The 8106-nt window shown below is 33.0% G+C and overlaps 1 long non-coding RNA gene across 1 annotated transcript in view; it reads left to right on the forward strand.

The window, feature by feature from the left end:
• LOC108746256 overlaps positions 1–8106 on the forward strand; it is a 15971-nt gene that overhangs the window by 557 nt on the left and 7308 nt on the right. The gene's annotated exons all lie outside the window — the stretch shown is intronic.

Genomic DNA, 8106 nt, shown 5'->3' on the forward strand with positions numbered 1-8106 from the left:
GAAACATGCAACGTCGATCTTCAGTTTCTACGAAGAAGAAGCTCGTTTTTCAACGAGCCAATAGCTCATTGCCGTGCCAAATGGACGATGTAAAAGTAGCTAAGCGCCAATTCTAAGTAATTTTGTATTGTCTGATCTTGATGTAGATAATCATCACACCTTGGAAATATTTATGTAAAAGAAAGAACAAATTGTTACTCATTTATTATAATAATCCAGGAAACAACACTCAACATTATGCATTTATATAAATATATTTATAGATTATATTATTATATTATATTATGGTATTATTAATATCAAAATTTTAAGCTGAATGATTGATTCGTTAAGTAGATTTACTTAACATGATTTATTTAATTATTATAATATTTACTTATTTAATTACTTATTTAATAATTTATTTAATTATTATTGCATCATTATAGGGGAAATAATTTTACAGTCTATTCCACAGTTTTTTGCTTATATTTTCTCGGTAAAATCTTAAAATTTATCTATTATAATAAAAAAAAAAATCTGAATTTATTGCGTATTGCTACTGTCATGCTATTGTAGATGTAATCTAAAAATATGTGTGTGGAACTTTATTCGCGTAACACGCAATTCAGTCTCGTGACTGTCGAAATATGTTTACGGATAATTTTGGTCAATTTTAGAGAACTCATTCCCTGATGGAACAGCATAAAATCGCCAAGTATCCGATCGATTGGCAAACAACGATAATCTATTTGCTATTCGCATTTGAAATTGTGTAGTCGAGACATGGGACTGATAGAGGATAAGAGAGAGATAGAGAAAGAGAAAGCGAAGAAAAAGAGAAAAAGAGTTCATGTCGATCGTGTGCTCGGCCGAAAAGCTCGTCGCAGCAGCCAATCGTGGTACGTGGACCGTTAAGCGTGGAGAAAAACCGCGCTCTGGCAATCTCGGTACTGCCACAGAGAGATTTTGCCCGCCTGCACGGCTAAAGATTGGCCAATTTCCGAGCCATCGTGGATTCGCCGGAGAATTCTCTTCGACCTCTCCTGCATGGCGGCCGATCGATCCCAAGTATCTCCTTCGCGAAAACGTCGTTTAATAATAATAACGATACGACGAAGGAGTCAAGATCGATCGATCGTAAGAAGCTGTCATAAACAACATCGAACTCATGCAATATCAAACTGCTTGTAGAAGCCTTTATATATTTTGCAAGATGTTTATTTTTATGCACTTGTCTTAGCGCCGAAATACTACTGTGTCTCCTCTGATAATCGAGTCCGCAAGTTCTCTTTGAAATATGTACATTTTGCAAATTATAATAGTTAGTTTAACTGCGATATTTTATTAAATACGGCATGTCTCTTAATATATAAATAAGAAGATCGATGAAATTAGTAGCGACTAAACTGGTCGCGAAAAACTATCATTAATAATGTGAAATGTAATTCGATAAGAATGATAGCTGTTTTAACGAAAAAATTTGCAACTTATATATATTTTATTTATATAATTAGGTTAAAATGTTGGAATAAATTGGATATTTCCATTTTCTAATAATGTAATTGAATTAAATGAATTATTTATTAATAACTTTATGCAAGATTGGTCGAAATAATCTAATAGGTGGAAGAAAACATGATGAATCATGATTTTTACCGTCTCGAACTTTATCCAATAGAATAAACTAGCAAAAATTATAAAAATGGTTAATGTGTGTAATGCTAAAATATATTTATGTATTTTATACAAGAAGATATTTTTATTTTAATTAGTAAAGCATACTAACCACGACAGTTTATAGAAAAATGAAACGAACCCCATTATAGTTATTAAACATCTTATAATAAAGTCTTTTTTTTTTAATTCAAATTAATATGTAAAATATATTTTTAATTTAAAAACTTTGGAAATATAAATGTCATTATAAATTTTACATTAATTTTTAGTTTAATATTAGAAACATAATAGTACACTGAAAAATATATTAAATTTTAATACATGTTTATTTGAATGGTGCTAATTAAATATTTACTTACAATAAATAAATATTTACTCAATAAAAAGAAATTATAGTTAAATCAAATTAATGGGTTTTTTGTATCAAATAAATATATTTTTATATTTAGTAAATATTTAATTTGGCACTATTCAAATAAATGATTTATTAAAATTCAGCATATTTTTTTCAATGTAACAGAATTAAATATTTTTATCAATATCTCTGATTCGCATTTATCACTCAATATCTTGTGGCAAAAACTAATTTGTTTATTATGTTAATTCCTAATCTATTACGGATTTTATTTTGGATAAAGCTTAAATTGGAAAACACTCTTTCAATTGATGCTAAACTAGAATAGTGATGCTAGAATGCTGAAACAGAATATCGATAACAAAATATTCTATTTATTTTATTGCTTTTAATCGGAAAACCAGTTTTTCCAGAAAATACCATTTTTATTTTTTTACTACTGACCTGAACTTTATTCAAAAAATACAGAATTTTGCTAATCCTAACTTTACGCGATATAAAAATAATTAAACATTTCAAAATATTTGATTATAGCAACTATCCGGATAACTTTTTTTTCGTTTTTATGCATTTTTTTAAATTGAAATTGATTACGAAGATATACGAACTAACGATTATAATGTAGATATATTCGAAAACTCTTCATCTAACATCCCTCTGACGATTTATATAGATTTATTGCGACAAAAGTAGCTTGCCAGAGAATAAAAACGTAAGTATTTGCTCTGTTCGCGAATGAATGTAAATGTAAATTAAAATTGACCCTTTTTACATTAAAATAAGCTGCATTTTATAATCGAAACTAAGCAAGTTCGACAGCCATGTAAAACGAATCGACATTTGCGCGCTTGAGACACCTGCTTCGGCCACAAATTATTCGTTTGTACCGATATTGGGAAACGGGAATTTAGTGATTAAGCTATTCGCCACAAAATTTATTTTCTTGATCGTGCTTGGTGGAACATTTATATTGGTTTCTTTACTATTTAGAAACGATTGCTTACAAAAACACTACAACTGCGATGTCGTATCTTACGATTGTTCGAAATATGCAAATTGTATCAATTCGTCGCTTAATAAAACGTTTTCCTATAACAAGGGATATCTTCGTTAATAAAATATCGACTAGAAAACGATATACATATAGTATTTTGCAGAATTGCTGTTTACGCCCTTTCCATAAATTAAGGATGAAAGGATAATAGAATTTTTTTCTGTATTGGCTACAATCCACTTAATGCTACAAATGTTTTAAAACATTTTTTGATTAGTCAATTAATAAAAAATTGTTTCATTCAATTAGTAAAATTCTTTCATTGGTCATTTAAATACTTCGAAGCATTTGTAGCGCCAAGTGGGCCGCATCCATTGAGTGAATAATTCGCAGTTGTAATTAATGGAAATTTAAATTTCTCCGTTAATTTTCCATTTTATTCTATTATACACTAAAATTATACACTAAAAAGCTTAAGCAAATTTTATTTATAAACATACAAAAATGCGTTTTCTGTTTATATATTCGACATCCTGAAACATTGGGATATGTGACATTGATCTACTGTTTTAATAACCATTCGAATGCTATCGTATTCGACTAATAATATTAAATGTCCATAAATCTAATGTTTATTCATAGTTTATACGCGGGAACTTGTGGAACGCGGGAATGTTAAATTGCCTGAACAAGTACTGGGGTTGAAAAAAGAGGGTGAACCGCGCATGACTTATGGCAGGTGAGCGTAGCGCGCGCGCGCGCGCGCGAGAGAGAGAGAGAAAGAGAGAGAGAGAGAAAGAGAGCAAGTGAGCGGGACGAAAATAGCTTTTGACAGCCGCGTGTTACAATCGCGATAAATCTTCCTCGATCGGGTCGTGCGCGCCAGAATGTTTCCATAATCCGGCCGCGATGCACATTGCGAAAATCGGATCGTGCGTTTTCGCAGGAAAGCAGTAGAAAGAGAGAGGAGGGGGGAAGAGAGAGAGAGAGAGAGAGAGAGAGAGAGAGAGGGAGGGAGGCGGAAGGGAAAATGAACGCAATCCGGGGTTTATCGATACTCGAACTTTTTCCGCACGATTATCGCGATCGACAGCCAGAGTCGTCGTTATCATTTCACCCTTAATTTATGGAAAGGGCGTAAACCAGCAATTTGCAGCGCGAGCCCGAGTATGTAATGTTGCATTTAGGAGTCGTAGCATTTAGGTGCTCGCCGCGGTGCACGATGCTAATTTATGCATCGTACATTTACAGTTTTCTTTATGCTCTCCCCGTTCTACGAGTTTAATTTGATTACCTACTCGCCGTGTGCGCACGGCGCCGCGACGCCGTTTTAGATTCGCCCCGGACCGGACCAGCTGTGTTCACCTCCTTCGGGGATAATTCCGAGCGTTGCACTCGCGATTTCGCAACGATCATCCACTTGGCACGCTTGGAACCCGATGGAGAACTCGTGAGAGAATTCACGTCACGAAACACACGTTGCTTAAATTGAAATTACGGGTACACGATATGTCCCGCGATAAAACGTCCGTTTCCCACCCACGTTTAACGCTACGTGTTTCTGAAATTATTCTGATAAAGGAATGAATACTCTCCCCTTTGTTTTTTTTCTCTTCCATTTTCTTTTGTCGAATATATTGAAACGTGTCAAAAATAATTTAAGCTACAAATTTATATATGATTAACAGCTTGTAATGTCCACTATCCACGCCTTAGGCACAGAAAGATAGATTATGCATCCCTTGATTTTAATATCTGTGTGCTCGTTTTAAAAAGAGAACGTAATATTGAATCATATATCATCATTTCTCTTGAACGCAATACTTTAAAGAAAGAGAGAGAGAGAGAGAGAGAGAGAGAGAGAGAGAGAGAGAGAGATAAAGCATTTATTGTTGTTCTAAGATGAATCCTCTAAGAACACACAGAATGAGGAAACAAAAACATTCAAGAGCAAAAACGCAAAATAATAAAAAGAAAAACTAACAACACAAGTAGCGCAGGAATTTAGTAAAAACACAACTCGGAAATAAATAAAAAATAATAAAATAAATTGAAATAAAATAAACGAGAACAATGAACGGATAAGCAAAAGAAAAACGCAAGTAAATTAATATGATAGAAAAGAGGGAGAGAGAGAGAGAGAGAGAGAGAGCGATATAATTTAACCTCACAATTTTTAAACTGATAATGACAACTTCATAAGAATATGCAGACTGTTCTTATATATTATATTTTTGATATTCTAGCAATTAATTTTGTCATCCCACCAAATTATTGTATTTTGATAGATCCGGTGCAGCAAAATTATTTTCGGGGATTTGTATTTATAGATAAATTTAGCTATATAAATTTTTATATTTTTCAGCAAAATTGCTCTTTCCGTGCATAAACATAAAATTTTCAGAACGCGCAAATTTCGTTGGAAATATATAAATGCATAATTATGGAGTGCTTTCAATATCATAAAAATTAAGTTTTCCAGAAGGGTGACAATTCGTGCCTAATAAAGAAACGTTTAAGTTGGAAGCTCCATGATGAATTCAACCGCGCACAAAGTGGAGAGACAGTCGGAGGGCGGTCTCGCCGTCCGGTCTTGATGCGCGCGAAAACTTTTCAATAATTGCCGCGACGGTAATAAAGCCGAATAAGCGCGAAATTACCGCGAGCACGCGCGGCCGCGCACCGGCACGCGGTTCCATTATCCCAAAAGTTGGAAAAGTTCGCGGCGGTGGCGGCAGCGAATTTAATAGCATTCATAAAGGCGACGGCGTAGTCGAGCGGGTCGAAGGACGTTCACCAACCTCTACCATCCCTCATGACATTCGGCCATTCGTTCCTTCGGGTTTTAGACACCGTGCATCGCGTGCCGCGATTGTACTCGCGGCCGTCCTTGAAACTCATTTCATTCGATTTGTGTAACGTTAATTAACGCGTCTTGCATTTCGTTCTCGCGGATTTTGCACTATTATTTTGAAGAATATTTAGGTATAGATGAGCGCGCGTAAACTACGGATTAAGACTTGTTATAGATAATTTGTCTTGTTACAAAATAAAAATTTTATTTTTATATTAAATCTCCTGTCTCTCTTTCTCTTTCTCTCTAGTATTTTAAATATTATAATTATTTACTTTATGTATAAAGTGCAGTACAAATTAATAATATACACTTTATTCGATTGCATATAGCAATAGATTTTTTTCTTTTGTTTTCTTTTTAAATAATGAATTTCTGGTGAATAATCGTATTCAATATATCCAACATATTTTGTTCAGAGAAAGAGCCATTTTTATCGGCATATTGAATGAATTTGTAACTATTTGAAAAATCGGAAAAATTTTTGCGACGTGAAAAAGTCGGTTTTTCCATCGTTCTAATAATTATCCGGACTTCGTAAAACAGATTTCCGAGGCGACAGTCTCGTTTTTTTTTTTTCATGACACATAGAGTGAGTGATTCACGAACTTTGTCCAATTTATATTTTAATTGATCCGACAACAGGGAATGTTATATTTCAATTTACAGGCGTAGTTCACGACGAAATTGCGTGCCGTCTCTGCAATCGCAAACGAATATTCGATGGATCGATAGACTCAACAATTTCGCACGCAATTATGACTTTGTAACTTTCTGATGTTGATAAGCGGTTAGTTTTATGAAAAATTCACAATCGTACTGAAAAATTCACACAGATTCAAAGAATGATGTCAGTAGAGATTTATAGTTACAAATTTATTATATAGATATAATTTTTTATAATCACTTGAAGAATACGAGTGACAAAGAAATACTTTTTTCAAAAATAAAGATACAATATTATTAAATTTAGTTATAATTTTGCGGGTCTGATTAATTTTTTTGATCGTTTAAAATATTTTAAGAATCATATTTCTTCGCGATATTGATTCATGTTCGTGATACTGTCAAAGAATTTGCTGTATAAGTTATTCATATTATGAAATATTCTAAAAAAAATTGATTATTCCACTCGATCAATAATAAAAACTTGCTGTAGTGAATTACATTATCAGTTATTCCAAAAAGTCGGCATTATTCCATTCTCGATCAATAATAAAATTCGATAGTCGAATTATCATTCCAGATAATCTCGCCCGAGAAGGATATCGATTTTGCACTCTCTTATATTATAAGTACACGACGTGAAGTGGCGTGTAAGAAGTAGATAAGCATAAACAGAAGTAGAGTTGTACTCACAAAAACCTTATCGTTTACATAGATGCAAATAGATGAGAAAACCGATACAAAAATTAGGATTATATATTATTCTATAATAACTAACTTTACGATTTTTGCTATTGGCTTTTAAAATTTGACCTTTAAGCTACGAACGTCATTCGTATGAATCGAGATATGAATGATCCGTCAGGAATAAGAAATTTGTAATAGTAGTTACAATTTTTTCGAGTTAAATTTTTTTAGTTTAAGAGATATAGAATCCAGATGAAGACGAGAATGTGCTTTAAAAATTGAATGCTAATTCAGTGTAGAGATGTACGGAGAAGCAGTAGAGAAATGGAAAAGAAATAAGAAAACGAAAGAAACGAAATCTCAAAAGCTTCTGCCAAGTATCGTTTAAGCTTGTCATAAATCTCTCAATAGCAGCCATTGGGGGACGAAAAAATTAGAGGCAAAGGTGAATGATGCCGCCATCGGCTTCCCTCTTTCTAAAATTTAAATAATAAATAAATCACTAGCACCATCTATCGTTCTGGGCTTTTCGACTCGCGAAATCGATTAAAAATGATTTAGAAATGTCGATTTACGACGTGTAATCCAACCATTTACTTTCCTGGGAGAGAAAGGGTACGAAAAAACGACGAGAGTAATTTATTATTAAGTGCCGATCCAATTGTGTAGACTCCGCGAAGACCTCGTTCGATCCCGATTGACTTTTGCTCGTCGTATCGATCCAACAAAAATTAGATTTAATATCAAATAATCTCAAGGAAGCGCGAAATACGTAGACTGAAAGAAAAAGTTTTTAGTATTTGTAACTATAATTACAAATTACTATAATTATATTTATGACTACTATGGTATTAGAAATATGATAACTATGTATATATATATATATATATA

Source organism: Trachymyrmex septentrionalis, unplaced genomic scaffold (genome assembly GCF_001594115.1).
Source record: "Trachymyrmex septentrionalis isolate Tsep2-gDNA-1 unplaced genomic scaffold, Tsep1.0 scaffold161, whole genome shotgun sequence".
NCBI lineage: Eukaryota > Metazoa > Arthropoda > Insecta > Hymenoptera > Formicidae > Trachymyrmex > Trachymyrmex septentrionalis.